Source organism: Sturnira hondurensis, unplaced genomic scaffold (assembly GCF_014824575.4).
Source record: "Sturnira hondurensis isolate 20B ecotype Veracruz unplaced genomic scaffold, ASM1482457v3 Scaffold0000880, whole genome shotgun sequence".
Lineage (NCBI taxonomy): Eukaryota > Metazoa > Chordata > Mammalia > Chiroptera > Phyllostomidae > Sturnira > Sturnira hondurensis.
Genome location: NW_028073511.1, coordinates 9,872,165 through 9,891,568, shown reverse-complemented (window position 1 = coordinate 9,891,568; position 19,404 = coordinate 9,872,165). Strand labels below are relative to the sequence as shown.

The 19,404-nt window shown below is 37.1% G+C and overlaps 1 protein-coding gene across 1 annotated transcript in view; it reads left to right on the top strand.

Moving 5' to 3' along the window:
* The first annotated feature begins 611 nt into the window (after nt 1-611).
* LOC118992634 (cysteine-rich secretory protein 3-like) overlaps nt 612-19,404 on the top strand; it is a 57,297-nt gene continuing 38,504 nt past the window's right edge. Inside the window, exon 1 of the mRNA XM_037054672.1 lies at nt 612-694. The gene's annotated coding sequence lies outside the window, so the exon portion shown is untranslated. The remainder of the gene's footprint in view (nt 695-19,404) is intronic.

Genomic DNA, 19,404 nt, shown 5'->3' with positions numbered 1-19,404 from the left:
TGGTCAATGACACAGGAAAAAAAATGCATCATCCAGAAATACCTAATATGGGAACCTAAAAAGTATACTCTTTTCTTTTTCTTATAAGTCCAACACCTCTCTCTATACATACGCAATATAGAATGGTGGAAGAGAAATAGGAAACTTCAATAAAAATCATCACCTATAACACCATTGATTCATTAGAATTATAAATAAATAATGCTGGATCAAAGTCTTAAGAACTCCCTGAGATGGTAGTAAAAGGATTTCCTTGGTTAGACTCTGTTTTTTTTTTTTCTCTAGGAGAAATTCTCTTATTCATTGTCCTTTTAGCCCCAAATTTGGTCACCTGGGAAAATTCCTTTTCGAAATTCTTTCTGAAGAACAGTCTTTCTGAAGCCAGCGTTGGAGAGCTGGGCCACATCAGGCCTCTGCAAGGCTTTTCCAGCTTTCTCCTTGCTGGTGCAGATTCAAGGAAGCGATGGTTTCTTATTACAGCACACAATTCAAGCCATTCAGGGCCAGGCCTGTGATTTTTCAACTTCCTCAAGAATCAAGATTTCCAATCTATATAATCACATGTGAAAGAACCTCACCCCTAAATTTCCTTTAGTTATAGTTCTTAATCCTCCAGTTCTTGCTTTTAACTACACGGCTGGGCCCACTATCATCTTCTTCACCTTAAGAATGGTTAACTTGGCCCTCTGAAAAGGTAAGCAGGGAGGGGAAAGGTGTACCTATAATTTGATCTTTGCCCATGGTCTCCTTACATTTTTGGCTGAAAAGCCCCAAAATATAAGAAAATGGTGACAATCTTTCTCTTGCCACTTGTGATATTGAGACAGATTTTTCAACTCAGAAATCACTTTCCTGGTCTATTAGCCAATTCAGGTTGCAAGCAATAAGCAGATTGTCCAATATTTCCTGGCTGTGCTCATTTGAAAAAATATTGTTGTTCAATTACAGTTGTTCTTACCCCCCCCTTATCCTCCCCTGCCCTCCCCCCCCCTCAATCCTCTTCCGTCCCCACTGTCCATGTCCATGTGTCCTTTATACATGTCCCTTGACTAGACCCTTTTCCTTCTTTTCTTCATTATCTCAAACTCCCCTCTCCTCTGGTCACTGCAAAATTGTTCTGTATTTCCATGTCTCTGGTTCTATTTTGCTCGCTTGTGTTTTGTTGATTAGGTTCCACTTATAGGTGAGATCATATGGTATTTGTCTTTCACCTCCTGGTTTATATCACTTACCATAATACTCTCTAGTTCCACCCACTTTTTTTGAAATTTTATTTACAGGGTCCAGTGGAAGTAACTCCATTGAGTGTGGTTGGTAGGGAGTGTGAATGTCTAGCACATGGTGGACAGCAATTTAAGCATTTTACCTAAAAAGTCATATGGTGTGCTTGAGTGCGATATTATTATGTTACATAATTAGATGCTTATGATTTTGTAATAAAAGTTATTTGTGTAATTAAAAAAAGGGTCATTATTTGTGCTGGGCCCTGTATTTATTTTTAGAGAAGGGAAAGGGAGAGAGAAAAAGAGGGAGGGAAGCATTGATGTGAGAGAGAGACATCAATCCATTGCCTCTCATACACACCCTGATCAGGGACTGAACCCACAACTCACGCATGTGCTCTGACCAGGAATCAAACTGGCAACCTTGTGCTTTGCAGGATGACACCCAGCCAACTGAGCCAACCCAGTTATGGCTTTAATCTTTATTTAAAGATTAAATTAAAGTGGTTTGGGGAGTTTTGTGCTGGAGATTTCTCACTGAATGATGCTCCACAGTCAGGTACACTAGTTGAAGTTGATAGTGATGAAATTGAGACATTAATTGAGAACAACCAACATTATATCACGTGGGAGATAGCTGATATACTCAAAATATTCAAATCAATAAAATTATGGGTGAAAATGAGAAATGTATCCTATATTATGGGAACAAACTATACAAACTTTTTCGCCAAAATAATGCAATATGTTATTCAGTGTTATAGAGTTGTTGTTTTTTTCATTTTGTATTTCTGCAATGCCAAGCTGGCCTTGCACCTTAAATCTACATTGGAATGCCATGATTTTCCCAGGTGCTTTCTCTGATGGCATAGGCTTTATGAGATATCTTACATGGAAATGAAGCACCGTACATCCAAGTAAGTCCTGTATGTCCAAACTGATTCTTCCTTGATTAAAACCATAAGCCAATTTCTTTTTCAGAAAAATGTAAACCACTGGCTTGTTTTTGTTTTTGCTTTGGGTTTTCTTTTATTTTGTTTTTGTGGGGGTTCTCTTTTTAGTTTTGATAAATGAATTATTTTGCTTTAGAATAACAAAATACACTTAAAATTACATTGAAAGAAAGGAGAAGGAAAAGATATGGTTAATACCAGGTATTACAGGGTATTGGCAAACAATGATGAAGTATTTTTACTAATTTTTCTAAAGCAATTTGAACTTATGATGGAAAGAGCTTTCAAGTGCCTTTCTTGGCTTCTATGAAACCAGATTGAGACACAGAGAGGCAAATTGAGCAACAGTGGATTTGATCAAGTGCTTACAAAACCAGTTACATAAAAGATGGAATCACAGTTATGTTTGCATAACTTTCCGTTGCCTGTTACATTACAGTGCTATTAAGGTTTCCAAAGGCTACAGTACAATTTAAAATCACTACATGAATATACTCTGCAAATGAATTTTTAATTTTAATTGCCATGCTTCCTTCAAAAGCCACACGTGAAGTTCCGAGAGACCCATACTGCACCTAGTTAGCTCCCTGGTACAGCTATAGGAGGCTGTTCCCAATAGTGCAGGTGACTCAGAATGGAAGGAGCCCCAGTGCGGATGCAGCTGGTTGTGCAAAATTCAACAAGGCTGGAATTCAAGGGACATCAACACATACATTCTCTCTTAAGAGGAGACATCATTGGCCTCTCATCATTTATACAAATGTACTACCTATATAATAGCAAATCAAAAAGAGTGACAGTTTTCCTTCTAAAGATTAAAAACTGTGTGTGTGTTGAATTAAATGCATCCTTATCCTGAAGCTGGGTTACTGTACTCACTTGTACATTCAAGTATTCGTTCCTCAACTTTTCTGGACCCAGTTGCCACCCATTGCTCTCTCTGCTATTGCAATAGGATAGTTAATTCTCCCAAGAGTTCACAGACCTACCTTACAAGTAAGAGAGAAAATAGGAGACTGCTTTTATTTCATTATGGTAAGTACTATATTACATAGATGAAGTGTATTATTTGAGGTGCCAAGTAATGTGCTGAAGTTGTATGAACCTCCTTTCTTTATGGGAAAGTGTGAGTAATATGGTTTTCAAAAGGTGTTATTACATTTTATGTTAATGGAATCCCATTTTGCTATTTTAATCTCTCAAGATTTATGTAAGTTTTCTAATGAGAAAACTTCCATCATCAAGGTACTTCTCACTCATATTTATTTTTATAGTGTATTTGATTTAACAACAGGTATAAAGACATGCTCCACACATATTATAACCCCTTTACTCCTGCATAGTTTCTGCCCTGAATCCTCAAACTCTCCCTCTGCAGATAAACTGGGCTCACAACCCAGAAGGGAACCTGAATGCAGGGTCCTGTGATTTGTGCATTCAGTTGCACAGTGACACCTTCTCAGTTTTAATGCTCTACCGTCTTGTAATTCCTAATAATATTGAGTTTCGGTCCCAGAATTTTTACTTTGTACCTGACCTTACCCAGATTAGGTAGCCAAACCTGTCGAAGGCTACCCCTCTGAGCCCAAAGTTAAAGAGAGAGAAGTTGTCTTCACTTTCTCCCTTTAGATATCCGCAGGTGTTTCTAACTCTTCAGAATCGCACAGAAGCCTCTTCCTGAAGACTTTCTGAAGATCTAAGACCCATAAAATGCTTCCCCAGATGAGCACCTATCCCTCGCAATAAACCTCATCTAGAAACTAATCTCTACCAAAATACGGTTTCTCAGTGTGTATGTTAAAATGCTTGAGAAAAAAGTCAATTTTAGCTTTCATAATGGTTCCACTTGTGTCCCAAAATGCCTTTCCTTGGTTCTATGCTATCATTACCAGACAAGAAAGAAAGGAGAAATTAAGAAGAATATGATGCCCTTTGATGCCAAATGTCAATGCTGAGCTAAGGTACTATACTTTCTCATTATAATTCTTCATTTTCTATGAGTAACTTTAAGTCTTTCTGGAGGTAAACAAAACAGGTAGTTGATTGAGAATATTTCTGTCAACAATCCTAACTAAATTTGGTCTAAATGTTGGGGTTTTTTAATGTATGTAAGAAAACATACATAATTGCTTTTATAGAAAGCAATTGGCATAAGTTAATGTATTATTTATTGTGGTGAATCAGGAAATTGTAGTTTTAGATAAACAAAATAACCTAATGATGGTAAGAACTATTTAAAAACAGCTTTTAAAATAAGGAACTTACACTTGCTCAAAGCACTTACTTTTTGTTTTCTTATTATATTCATAAAACTTTGGAATTAAACACCGTGATTTCTTTAGAAGATGGGTGATTTTGTCAGTTTGTGTCTGAGATCATACGTTGTCTGAGAAAAGACAACGTATGATCGTTGGAGGTTAGTGGAATGCTTCTGGTACGACCCCCTGAACGCTGGCAGTGAGAGAAGGAAGGTAAGGGAGATGGAGGAGATTACAAATTGTAACAGAATAATGTGTAGACCTTGTTGTCCAGTTGTACAGAGATGGTTAAGTAAGCATGGTGTAAGTAAGCAAGTACAGTAATGGAGAATAATTCAACTGATAAAGTAAGGGTGATGCGATAAAAAAATATTTTAGTATTCCCTATTTTAAGTGGCATACATGCATTAGCTCAAGATTTAAACTGCACAAATAACTAACTGATCAGAAAATCTTTAGGTCTCACAGTAAGCCATTAGAAAATAAAGGTGCACTCCCGGGAGATCTGTCTTCCCAGGAAGAACAGGCAGTATCGACTTTTCCAGGGAGAAATGCCTAATAGTAAATTTTAAGAAACTTGGGGTTAAGATTTGACATCCAACAGGCTGGAGGCCTTGAGATGCTACTGCAGAACAAAGTTCTCAATGTGTTCTTGCCACGCCAGCAGCACTAGAAACTCATTAGACATACAGATTATTGGCTATGGACATGACCTGCTGAGTCGCAACTCTGAGAGTGGACCCAGGAATCTGTGTTTCTGCCAATTCTCTAATGTTTCTGTCTCTTTTGTGTCCCTCAGTCCCTCCCCACCACACTCCAAGTCCCAGTGTTTCTATTTTAACTAAATTTGATAACCACATAAAAAGGAAATAGGAATTAGTTCTAGCAGTAGTCATGTCAACATCTAGTTGTTTTAACTAAGGCAAATTATTTCACAATCTAGCCACCTTTATACAGAAAAATAACATACTATCTATATATTTTCCAGGGTTCCTTTTGATTGTGAATTATATGACTCTGAAACCCTGACTGTTATTCTTGAGCATATTGGCTACCTTTTCATCTAATCTTTTTTTTTTGTCTAAAGTGATAAGTTTTATTTTTTATTTAATTCTAATTTTTTAACATTATTTTTATTGCTGTTCAAGTAAAATAGGGGAAAAAATGGCCTGGGAGCTAATAGGCACCCGACATAGAGGTCTGAACTTTAGAGAAAAACAAAAAAGCCAAAACACCAGAACTTCGGCTCTCTCAATATAAATTCTTTTGCAATTTGACTCTTCATTCCTATATATGAAAGCAAATTCCCCCAAAACTATAGTGTCTGAGAACTTAAAATAATAAATAGAATAAAATATAGTGAAATGGATTCAATTATTCTTTACCTTATAGGAAGGAAGTGAATCTGAAGTTCACGTCTAAAGGAGAAATTTATAATTCAGAAGAATACGTGATGTTTAAGTGTTTGATTTGGTTTTGCTTGTTTGTTTATAGCTGTGGTTTGGTTGCTTGTACAGATAGAAAATAATTAATGTGAGAAAGAGGCTTGTAGTATTTTTCATTGTATACCCTCTTACACAGTTTGAATTGGTACTCTGATTGTCTTTTCAGTTAGGAAAAAATATCTACAATTGAAAAGAAAATGGGTTTAACTGGATAGGCTCAGATATTACCCATGAAAGTAGCTTTACCTCTACTTTCCCTTGCCCATCCCACACATCCAGATGAATGAATCATACCTTGGGGGTATTTTCTTCTTTATGCAAGCTTCTTGTTTTGCTTTTTAACATCATTGGAATTTTCATTTGTTTACATACCCATGTCCCCCAGCTATTGAAGGACAAAGACTACTTCTTTTCAATGTTCCTAGAGGGCCTAGCACAGTATATAGTACTGTTGGAGGTTTTTATTGAGGATGCCATATTTTATACATTGAGAGTATAAGGTACATGATTCAAAGATATGTGGTAAAATAGAAGCTGCACACTGAGAACAGAAATGTAGCAACATCCACCCGGCTACTTAACAATAACTGCATTTTCACAATCAGGAAGTTTCTTTCCTGTTAGCTGCGCAGTGGGAGCAGAAAGGTAACAATGTCCAGGAAGCTACAAAAGAGGAACTCCATTCTCACAGTCAGTTGTTTCTTTTCTTGGTGAAACAAACAAATAAACAAAACCCCCCAGAATATCCCATTTAACATATTATGTTTCAGAAAAGAAAGCAAGCCAACCAGGATACAGGATAATCAATTATTAGAGAAAAGCAGAAAGTGGAATTATTTAATCAGTGAGAAGTCATTATGGAAAGTCACAAGACATGGATAATACGTATTTTGCATATTTTACCAGATAGAAGACATATAAGTTCTTAATGTCTTATGTTAAAAGTGGAACTGCTATAAAGACGTATTAGAGGTGTTGTGGTCTGTGTGTGTGTGTTGTGACAACCTTAGGAGACAACCTTTCTCAAGTGCTCACTGCGGTGTTTGGCAGAAAGTTCTAAGTATGTAAGCAGTTGCATTATTAATAGTAGGAGAATGGCTTACCTATATTACCATTCTTAGGATTGAGGACATTTTTGGAAGACTAGAATTCTTTTGGAGAAAAAGAAATATTTTAGGAAACCGTATGTATTAAACAAATCCAAAAGAACCTATGCACCCCGATGTTCATAGCAGCACAATTTACGATAGCCAAGAGTTGGAAGCAGCCTAGATGCCCATCGGTAAATGACTGGATCAAAAAGCTATGGTACATTTACACAATGGAATTCTATGCTGCAGAAAGAAAGAAGGAGCTCCTACCCTTTGCAACATCATGGATGGAACTGGAAAGCATTATGCTGAGCGAAATAAGCCAGGCAGTGAAAGACAAATACCATATGATATCACCACTAAACAACAAAACAAACAAGCAAGCAAAATATGACCAATGACACTCAAATACGTTACAGGCTGACAGGGTCCAGAGGGGAGAGGGGAGAGAATCATAGGGGAAAAGGGGAAGGACTCACATGAACAAGTATGAGGGACACATGGACAATAACTAAGGTGGGGGGCAGAAATGGGAGGGAGGTGGGGAGCACTGGGGGGGCAGGGCTGGGAATATAAGATAGAAAACTGTACTTGAACAAGAGTTAAATTTTTAAAAAAAGAAAAAAATAAACAAATTCAAATAAACAAATGCCATAAAATGTACCCAGTCCTCTGTTCACCCACAACACAGGTGGCAAACACAAGGCCCGGGGACCGAATCCAGCCCTCCACTTTGTTTTATCCGGCCTGGCACCCTGTTTCTACCAGGTGGCAGTGCTGAGCTCTCCCTTAACTGTTAAGGAGTAGTTACGTTTATACAGTCCTAAAATTACATTCAGCCCTTTGAAGGCAACTGTGAGGCTGATGTGGTGCCTAGTGAAAATGAGTTTGACACCCCGGGCCTACAGTATTTCGCTGTCCTTAGCAATATTTGAGTTGGATGTGTTCTGGAATGTACTGAAGCATATTCTCTTGAGCTCTAGTCATTCTCTCAGTGTCAAAAGCCCGCTCGGACTATTAACATTTGACTGCATTCTGCTTCCTAGAGATGAAACCAGCCAAATGATGTGATGTTTGGGCATACACATTCTTTCTCTTGTCTTTTATATGCTACCTTGAAGGTATAGTACAACTTTCACTTTCCTGTAACCATGGAAAGAGCAAGGACAGCTTTTGTTCAGTACATATTTTTGCGTGATACGTGGCAATAGACACACTCTACTTTAAACTGGTTTTTCATACATTCCACCCACAGTTGTTGAAGTGTAGTATTTCTTACTCATTTTGGCACCTGCGACACATAAAAAAATGATACTTTATAGGCACTCAATGAGTTTTTATCAAATGAATCAAGTAATGACAAATTGAAATTGCTCTCCCTTTTCATATGGGTTAGTGATAGACTTTACTTATCGATCAGGTATTTTAACCCCCAGATGAAGTGCTCTGCCAATGGTGTGTCAATGACTCTTAGAACTATGCTACAAGGTAGAGCCTTCCCATTCCACTAATTAAAAAGAAAACAGGAACAAGCACAGGGAGAAATAGTAACTGGCCCAGGGCTGAGCGATGGAGTTCCCTCAGAGTCTGGGCTGTAGCCCTCAGAAAGCAGGATCTCAGGGGGCCCTTCCGAATTCAGGAAGGTTAGGACAATGATTCCTACAGTATTCCAGAGACATCACGAGAGAAAAAATTAAGAAGCTGTATTCATAGATATGCACACTTTGGTTTTCCAATACTTTGCTATTTGTTTTGGTAATAATTGATAATTTTTGTTTGTGTGGATCCATTGAAAGAAAGGTTTTTTTCTGGGAAAACGAAAAGCGTACCATTTAGAGTTTGATGGTACCAAACAGCAGTGGACAGAAGTGGTTTCACGCTTGTGAGTATAAAGCTGCCGTAACAATCATACCCTGCATGTCTTTTTCCATACGAACCACTGTAAACTCTTTGCTCAGTCTTGTATAATTTCCAGGGATAGAAGCTTCCGTTATCTGTGGGGAAAAAGGTGGTTTGTATTTTAAAAAGTCACAAACCAGACTCCTGTAGGTTAACATTTTTTTTATATTCCCACACAACTGTGAGCAAGAAATTTAGCTCGTTTCTTAAAAAATGTAATTTTTTCTACAATATTTACACTATTTAATACTTGAGTATAAATATTCAGGAAAATGTAAAACTCTACCTCTATGTATGTTTCCTCTAATCAAAGATATAAATATATAACTTTTTACCTCTTCTTCACTGAAACCATGCAAAACAGCAACTGAGACAATGAATAAGAATGCTCACAGGGCCTTCTCCCGAAAGTGCTAAAACGGAGACAGGGCAAGTTCATTTCAAATCAGTAGTTCACAGCAGGATTTTTTATGAATGTTTTGTATGTCATTCTAAGATCACTGTATAGCCTGGCTGGATTGAGCGCGGGCCTGCGAACCAGAGGATCACGGTTCGATTCCCAGTCATGGCACATGCCTGGGTTGCAGGCCAGTTCTCAGCAGCGGACTCATGAGAGGGAACCATACATTGATATTTCTCTCCTTCCCTTCCCCTCTAAAGATAAATAAATAAAATCTTTAAAAGAAAAAAAAGGTTACTGTATAAATGAGGAGATAAAACTAGCAGACTTCTCAATTTTTTCACCTAGATTTCAGTATTTCTCACCAGACCTTTCTTTCATTGTTCCCAGAGGACTCTCCTTCATGAGCAATGCATTCTTTGCCAAGAGCTGGAGGATAGACATTACAAAGTTATTTGTTTGATAATCACCATCATTCCCACTGCCTCCACTCCACTCGTACATCAGAACTCAGAACACTGCAACTCAGCTTAAATATCTGTCTTTAGTAGCACGGCTCACTCTTAGCAGACTATACATACGATAAGGACAGATTTCAACACCTACACGGGGTTTTGGTGCCTTAATTCCCCCATTATCTATAACACAGCTTGCCTTTCTATTCAGGTCTTAGAGTTTCCACATCTGTGGCAACTCACCATGTAAGATGTGTGAGAGGGGCTTTTTAAGGGGGAACACATAATTGTAAATGGAAAGTTAGGAAAGGCAAATTAGTGCGTAGTTTCCATCAACACAAATCCCAAGGAACTGTAGATACAGGGTCATAATATCAGTTTCAAGAAAGAGCGCACACTTGGAGTTAGAGGATTCCCATAAAACTCCCTGGGCCCACATTTCCCTCAAAACGACTTATGTATCCTGGTGACTTTACTGTAGTTGGGAAAACACTAATATAAATTGCATATATGTGATTATACTACGATGTGTATCAGGGAATTTTAACAATCCACTTGTTTAGCTTTAAGGATTTAGATACAGACATGACTGAGATGATAGAGAAAAAGCTACTTAGCAAATGAAATAGTCTTCGACTTATTGTTTAGTGAGGAGATTGTAATCTACAGAGCACTTTCAAGAGGAATTAATTAAACAGTGTGTTCCTCCCTTAAATTATATTTATAATACAGCATTACTAGATGAAGTATTCTTAGTAAAGAATGCTGGAGTACTGGCCTAAAAGTGATAATCAGAGAAAAAGCAAAACTCTTCTCAGATGAGAAGGTGAAGGTCTCATGAGACATTAGAATTAACCCCTAAACTGACATGTACTATTACTAATTTTGTTTGGACAGAGCTAAAATGTCCCATGTAAATAACAAGATTCCCTTAAGAGGACTCTCCCAGGGTCCTGAGGGCTTGATGACAATGTGGTTTCCTGGGTAGAAAGAAGCCTCACGCTAATACAGGCTTGATCTTCTGTCCATGCAATTAATGATATTAAAAAAATTAATTACAAATAAAACAACCACATAGTTCATGCTTTTTACATTCTTTGAGAGGAGAGAAGGTCTTTAGTAAATAGACATGTAAAATAATACTATGAACAACAATAGCAAAAATCATAACAGGAGTTTTGATGTATTGAGCATTACTTTGTGACAGGGAATGACCTAAATCTTTATGTATATAAACTACTTTAATTCTCACAACTGCCCTATGGAATGTATACTATAATTATCTCCATCTGTAGAAGAGAATACATGGAGTTAGCAATTAGTGATACAGCTAGGAAAAGACTAAGCTGGAGTCAGCTCACAGGGCTACACGCAATGTTTTCTGTAGCAGAGGAGGTGAGTGAATATCTGTAACCACCTCCCACTTGTGATCACTATCATTCTCTTAATATTGCTATTTTACCTAGAATCTCTATTCTCGCAAATCTTAAGTTTAAGTCGGGGGACTCCAACATGTTATGAAAGACAAAATTTTGAATGTTTAGATGAAAATATATTTTAACTTTTGACCCCTCCTATTTATTAGCTACATGACCTTGAAATATCTTTTTAACTTTTTTAAGCCTCCATTCTTGTAAATTGGAAATAGTAATAATAGTTTTCCATAATAGAATTCAAAACTTCGAATGATATATGTGAAGTTGTTTTGTGAACTGTAAAATGCCCTACACATGTGGATACTCAATATCTATTTCTGGCTTTTTCATCTTATCCGTACCTTTCCAGTACTTCCAGCATCTCTGCATTTCCTAAGGTATAACACATGTAATAACAGATTCATCCAGGCATTTATTGGACAAACTTGTTGTGAGCCTACTCATGCAGCGCAGACTAGGGGAGCCAGGAGAGGTCTCTTTCTAAAGGATTAATATTTGAGTTAAAATCTGAAAGGTGTGAGGAAGCTAGCCATGAAGCTATCAGGGCCGGGGTGCAGGACAGAGCAATTTGGGCAGAGTGCGGAACGTACAACACCCGTACGGTGGGCCTGAGTTTTCACTGACAAGCATGAGGACGTCCCGTGCAGCTGGAGCATGGTCAGGGAGGAGGAATGCGATTTTCATCGAGTGCTCACAGTGCTCTTAGCAGAAGAAAAACCCTTCTGAGCTTGAAGCTGGTAGAGAGGAGTGTAAAAGAGTACATGAGGCACTGAAATGAAGAGCAGTGGGTGAACTGAAACCTGGTTCAGAACTCGAGAACCATGCTTAGGAAAATAGTATCTTTCTTATAAATTAGGGCATAGGGAATTAATCAATAATATTGTAATAGCTATGGATGGTGTCATGGGGGTACCGGACTTATCAGGCCACAAGTTACATAAAATAGTAACTTGAAACATAAAAAAGTAACATAAAATAGTAACATAAAATAGTTACATAAAATAATCACTTTCAGTGATTGCATTTTGCAACTAATCACTAAGTTGTACACCTGAAACTAATACAATATTGTATGTCAGCTGTAATTAAACATTTAAAAAATAGGACAAAGTAAAATAAAGCAGATGGTGCTCCTGCTGTACCAGGACACAGGTCCCCTGTGGTACTTCAAAGTGATGACAAAAAACCCAAAATCTTTCCCTAGACTTGGGGGTGGAGGGAGAGCACACTTCAGCCAGTAGGAACATGTGGATAAATAACCCGAAGACCCACTTCAGGACAAAGGAAGAAATCTGAAAACTGGAAGACAGTATGTGGTGAACTTATCTAAAAATTTTCTGGCAGGCAAGCAGAAGAACAGTTTCTTTACTCAGTATAAGAAAGAAATTTGCAAAAAAAAAAAAAAAAAAAAAAGGCCCTGGCCGGCGTAGCTCAGTGGATTGAGCATGAGCCTGTGAACCAGAGGATCACGGTTCGATTCCCAGTCAGGGCACATACCTGGGTTGCAGGCTGGTTCCCTGCAGGCCAACTCCCAGCAGCGGACCCACGAAAGGCAACCATACATTGATGTTTCTCTCCCTCTCTCCTTCTCCTCTAAAGATAAATAAATAAATAATCTAAGAATTTAAAAAAAAAAAAAAGAAAGAAATTTGCCAAGGACTGCATCACTTGAGTAAATAGTGTGATCTGACACCACACAGAATGATCAGCGCTAGTTATTTGCATGTGTAAATCTGTAATCATAATTTGTTGTCCATCCTCAGGCAGAAATCCCACCACTGTAGAAACTTTTACTTTTGCTTAAGATCATAGTGAGATGAACACATGTTACTTTTAATTTTATGGAACTGGAAAGAAATAACAAAATCACAGGCTGAAATTTATTTAACCTGATACTGCTTTCAGTGTGGCTATGAGTATTCTTGGAGTAATCATTTACCTTAGAAAGGGAAAAATAAGAACAGATAACTGCAGTTAACCCATAAGTCTCATATTAAAAGCAGAGGAGGTATCTTCCTGAATGAGAGATAAAATACAGTCACGAGGACTGGCTCCTCTTGAGTCAGAGAGCACCTTTGAACACCAGTGAATTATTAAAACAAACATGAAAGGTCCCATGCCAAAGAGCAAGGAGCCAGGGCCAGGTGCAGCGACTCCACATAAATCACTAAATAATGGATTTCTTTGTTCCTTGGGCCTTTATTTAAGGGGGATTAACATTTGACAAAGAACCACATTCTGAAGGGGCAATGAGCCAGCAGACCCAAACAGCTATCAGCTGACCTTTGAAAGAACAGGATGAGCTTGTGAAGGATAAGCCCAGGGAGGTTGGTTAATGCTTGATGGATTTACATCTCTCTGAGACACAGATGGTAACATTGTGCAGAGTTGGAACCGAGCCCCAGAGAACAGTACACTGCCACGTTTTCCAAACCTAAGGCTATTATGAGGACCTAAGGCTTTGGATTTACTGGTTCAGTGGTATAGCTCTAAACTCCTCAAACTGGTACAAAATGTTTTGGAGTAATTCTCTTTCTTCTCTATCATTCACCTACCCAACACTGCCATTCTTCACTCACCTATGTGCTCATTTCTCTTCCTGTGCTTTGCTTTTGTCACTGGGTCTCCCTTGTCTCCAGTCCACCATCTCTATTATTCCTTCAAAGTTCAGCTCAGAATGCATCACATTCATGAAATCCCTCTCTGACTGATTTTACCCATCTTTTTTTCATTCATGTGCCCTTTCAAATAAGCATTCTTTATTCATTCTTTGTTCTTTATCTGTCATATATTGACATATACTGCACGCAGGAAAAGTGCTAAGGATGGGGAATATATATATACATGGAAATCCAGGGTTTGAGAATACAATAATTTAGAAAGTAAAGAGACATGTTTTTTTAAAGCCATATTTAATAATTGTTGATTGAGAGATCTATCCAAAGTGAAATATGAGTTTAAGAAAAGTATTCAAATCTGCCTACAGGGGCTAAGGAAGACCATCATGAATATATATATTAAGCTGAGATTCAAACAATCAGAGTAAGAGTTTAGGTGGGAGGAAGGTAGGGAAAAAGAGTGGTTCAAGAAGCAGATGCAAAAACAGGAAGACAGGAGAAGATGTCATTTTCCAGAACAGTGAAGCATACAGTGGAGGGGATAGACCATGCAACTAATGAGGAATGAAAAAGCCAAATCATGAGGACTCTTGTGTACCATGAAAAGGAAATTATTTATTCTAAGGGTGGATATTAAAAATACTTCTAACTAGTCCAACACTGGCACTGATGTATTAGAACATTTCCAGGAGAACATAGCCGTGCCCAGCTTAGCCTTGTTTGTTGCCAGATTATGGGACTATTATGCAAGCACCAAAGGCAGGGGCCAGGTGCCTGCATAATATATGTGCAATTGTCATTAAGTGTATTCCTTTTATTAAATTCTTATAAGCATTGCAGTGAGCACAGCACATACTATCACCAATCATGTGCACTAATGAATTATTGTACATTTTTTCACATACTAATCTTTTCAGCAACTCGGGGAAGAATTTTTCACATTCCTTATAGTACTTGGTACTATGTACTAGGTGTTTGGTACTTACTTAAGAAATACTTGTTGAGTAACTAATTTCTTTTTCAGTGATTGCATTTTGTTGAGGACTGGTTCTCAACCTTCACTTCAGCTATAACAACCTGTGGAGATTTTAAAAACCACTATATCCAGGACACACCTGGATCAGTTAAATCCTACTCTCCATGTGTAGGACATAGGCATCAGAAGTCTTTTAATCTGAAAATTTAGGTTAACTATTTTTTAAAAATCACAAAAATAAATTTCAATGCTTATAGAATTTTAGGGGAAAAGTATCATGACCTAAGAATTTTATCTCCAGCTATGGTATATTTAATGTTCAGAATATACAGAACAGCTTCAGGTAGGCATGTGCCACTCATTTTCATTCTTTATATATTTATTTGGTACTCTACTGAAGCCATCCAAAAGAAGAATAAGATTAAGAAATTGGTTAAGCAAAAGTAATAATATATTCTTTTTTCAAGATTTCATTTTATTATTATTATTATTTATTGTATTTTCCCTTTGCCATTTAACCCCTTTAACTCCCTCCCTCCCACAATCACCACACTGTGTTGTCCATGCCCATGAGTCCTATTTCCTTTGACTCCATACCTCCACCCCCTCATCTCCCCCGACTGACTGCTTAGCTGTCATCCCACTCTCCATCTATGAGTCTGTCTCTATTTTGCTTGTTACTTCAGTTTGTTCATTAGATTCCACATATTAGTGAAATCATATGGTGTTTGTCTTTCTCTGACTGCTCTATTTCACTTAGCATAATGTTCTCCAGGTCCACCCATGCTATTGCAAAGGGTAAAATTTTCTTCTTATTTATGGCTGAGTAGTATCTACTGTGTAAATGTCCTGTAGTTGTTACATCCACTCATCCACTGGTGGACATTTGGGCTGCTTCCATATCTTGGTAATTGTAAATAATGCTGCAATGTATATAGGAGTGCATATGTTCTTTTGAGTTAGTGTTTTGGTTTCCTTTGGATATATTCCCAGAAGTGCGATAACTGGGTCAAGGTCAGATCCATTTTTAATTTTCTGAGGTTATCTCCATATTGCTTTCCACAGTGGTTGCACCAGTCTGCATTTCTACCAATAGTGCACTATGGTTCCCGTTTCTCTACATCCTTGCCAACACTTGTTTATTGGTTTGTTGGTGATGACCATTCTGTCAGGTGTGAGGTAATATCTCATTGTGTTTTTAATTTGCATTTCTCTGATGATTAGTGATGTTGAACATCTTTTCATTGTCTATTGGTCACCTGTATGTCCTCTTTGGAGAAGTATCTATTCAGGTCCTTTGCCCATTTTTAAATATCAGTTGCATTTTTAAATGCCAATATTGAACTAACAGAAAGGCATGTTAAGAAAATAATCCCATTCATAATTGCTTTCAGAAGAATTAAATACCTAGTAATAAATCTAATGAAGGGTATAAAAGACTTATACACAGAAAATTATAAGACACTGAAGAAAAATTGAAGAAGATCCAAAAAGAGTAAATATACACTGTGTACATGGATAGGAAGAATTAACATCATAAAAATGTACATACTACCAAAAGCAATCTATAGATTCAATGCAATTCCATCAAGATTCCAGTGCTGTATTTCACAGAACTAGAAAAAGCATTTCATAAATTTGTATGGAACCAAAAAAGGCCCTACATAGCAAGCAATAGAGATCTTGAGAAAGAAGAATAAAGTTGGAGGAATCATGCTACCTAATATCGAACTACACTCTAAGGCCATAGTAATCAAAATAGCATGGTGCTGTCATAAAAACAGACACATAGATAAATGGAAGAGAATAGAAAGTCCAGAAATAAACCCACACTTTTATAGTCAATTAATATTTGACAGAGGAAGCAAGCATATACAATGGGCTAAAGATAGTTTATTCAATAAATAATGTTGGGAAAATTAAACAGAGTTACAGAAAAATTAAACTTGATCACCTTCTTACACCATACACAAGAATAAAATCAAAATGGATTAAAGACAAGTATTAGATCCCAAGCCACAAAAATTCTAAAAGAAAACATTGGCAGTAAAATCTCAGACATTGCTCATAGCAATATTTTATCTAATATATCTCCCCAGACAAAAGAAACAGAAGAAAAAATAAACAAATAGAACTGCATTAAACTAAACATTTTTTGCACAGCAAAGGAAACCATCAACAAAATAAAAAGACAACCCATGGAATTGGAGGACATATTTGCCAATATACCTGATAAGGGGTTAATATTCAAAATTTATAAAGAATTTACAATGCTCAACACCAAAAAAATCGAATAGTATGTTTTTAATTGTGAGGTTTTTCTTTCATTTTGAATCCCAAATTCATGAATTCAACCATGGCATCCGAATCTTACACATTCTTCTCTTAGTTATTCTTCTTCTGCTTTACTCCTTGCCAGGGTATGAGTCTCTTGAACCAAATAGCTATACTGTAAATCTCTAAAAATACCAAGCTAATTTTCAATTTTGAACTCTGCAGGGAAATATATAACAAAAGTTTCTCTTTTTTTTTTGTCCTCCTGTGTCTCAAAAGCAGTTCTGCAAAGAAAGCATAGTGACTATTACTATTATGAGAAAATGTGAGTCTTGACTTTCTCTTTCTTCGCAATTCCTTCTGAACAACTTGAGTAGTTATTGCTTTTTTAAAGAAAGAAACTCATTAGAAAACTACTCGGTGGCAGATGATTTCAAAACACCGGTCATTTTGTTATCTTCCAAGTAGATCATACATTAACTATCTTAACTTTGGAGGAAAAAAAATCTGACTCTATTTTGCAATGAAAAATCAAAGACCAAAAGAGACTGGAAGAAACTACCTTAAAATATTTCATGTTTTGATTTATAACTGATAAAGTCTTTAGTGATTTTAAAAATGGTGTTCTTTCAAATACATTTTCAGAGTGTGTACTATGTGATTATAATTGTAACTATGAAGTTAACCTCTGGCTTTATAACTGAAGAGGTTGAGCAATTTTAAGCAGTACTTGCCTGGGGGAAGTGTTTTTGTATTTTTTCTCTTGATCCTGCTTTATACTCAGTGTATTTAAAAGAAGATAAAAAATACAAACAGTGAAAGGACAGCAAATTCACAGTTATTAACAACCACACCTAAAAGAAAAGCAAACCAAGAGGACAGCTAGATTAGCAGTGGAACCATAGAAATGAAGAACACATGGAGGGTTAGCAACAGGGGAGTGGAAGGAGGAGAAGGGGGGAGAGGTTACAGAAAATAAGCAGCATAGACGGTAGGTAGAAAATAGATAGGGGGGAGGGCAAGAATAGTAGGGGAAATATAGAATCTAAAGAACTTGAGACATGTGGTCATAAACTAAAGGAGGGGATGGTGGGGGAGGGGGTGTGCCGGGTGGAGGGGAATGAAGGGGGGGGAATAGAACAACTGTAATGGTATAATCAATAAAATATATTTAAAAATAAATATATTTATTTATTTTAAAAAATTAAAAAATAAATATATTTACAAATAATAAATATTTATTAAATTCCTGTTATATACCTACAGTTTTAAGAATTGACATATATGACTCAGTCCCTGACATAAAAGGAAAATCTAGTTTTTCTTTAAAAAATTTGTCCTGTATGTGTATTTTGTTTGTTGACAAAAAGTCTGAGAACATTGAAAGTAAAACTTGCTTGTTAAACCCAGCAATTCTTCTCCCTAGTTTTGGATATTTCCTTACTAACTTCCCTGCTGTAGAGTTGTGAGTTCAGCCAGATACCAGGATATCCATGTAAGACACTTAACTATGTAACCCGTAACAACTTATTTATTAGTTTTATAAACTTTGTGATAGTAAATAATAATTTCTCTATACTTAAAGTAAATTTCACAAAATTAAAACTCTATCCCTAAATAGACCCATGCACTCATAATTGCTAGTATTTATGGGGCATTTACAATATATAAGAGAGTGTTACAAAATGTTTTACATCCATTAAATTTATTAAAACTTCGCAACACTAGGTATTATTTTATCCTTATGGTATTGATAACAAAGCTGAGAAATGCATTAAAACCAAGACTAGTAAAAGTCACTGACTTAGTAAGTAAATTCATTTAGGTAATGAGAGAAAAAAATAATAGAACCTTGTTTTCTCTTTTCCGAAAACAGATACAGAAATTCAGGAGTGGGGAGGGTTTTACGTTAGTCTGCACTATCATTTTTTGGATGAGATAGCTGAGTCATGGAGAAGATAAATGCCTTTGCTATACTTTATATCACTTTTAAATGTGCATCAATTATAATCAGGCACATGTTATCCCACAGAGTGGTGGCTGTTTCCGTAGCGCACAGAGACTCTGTCCCAGGGCAATGCCTCTGACCCCAGCTGCTGCTGGCACTGGCTACTAAGTGCCCACATCTGCTCCCCTTTTCAGGAGAATCGCCTGTGGTCAATGGGAGACACTTTGCCAGGGGAGTGAGTTAATCCCACCCCCACTGATGACTTCTAGATTGTAGGTTAGAGAGGCTGTCTGGAGCTCTGCCCCTGTGGATCAGGAAAGGCTAGGCTTGACTTGAGACCACACTTTTCCTTGGCTCTTTGTTCCTGCCAGGACTGCTCCTTTCCCTCCATTACGGGCTTTTCCTGAAGGGCACTTCTTCTGTGGTCC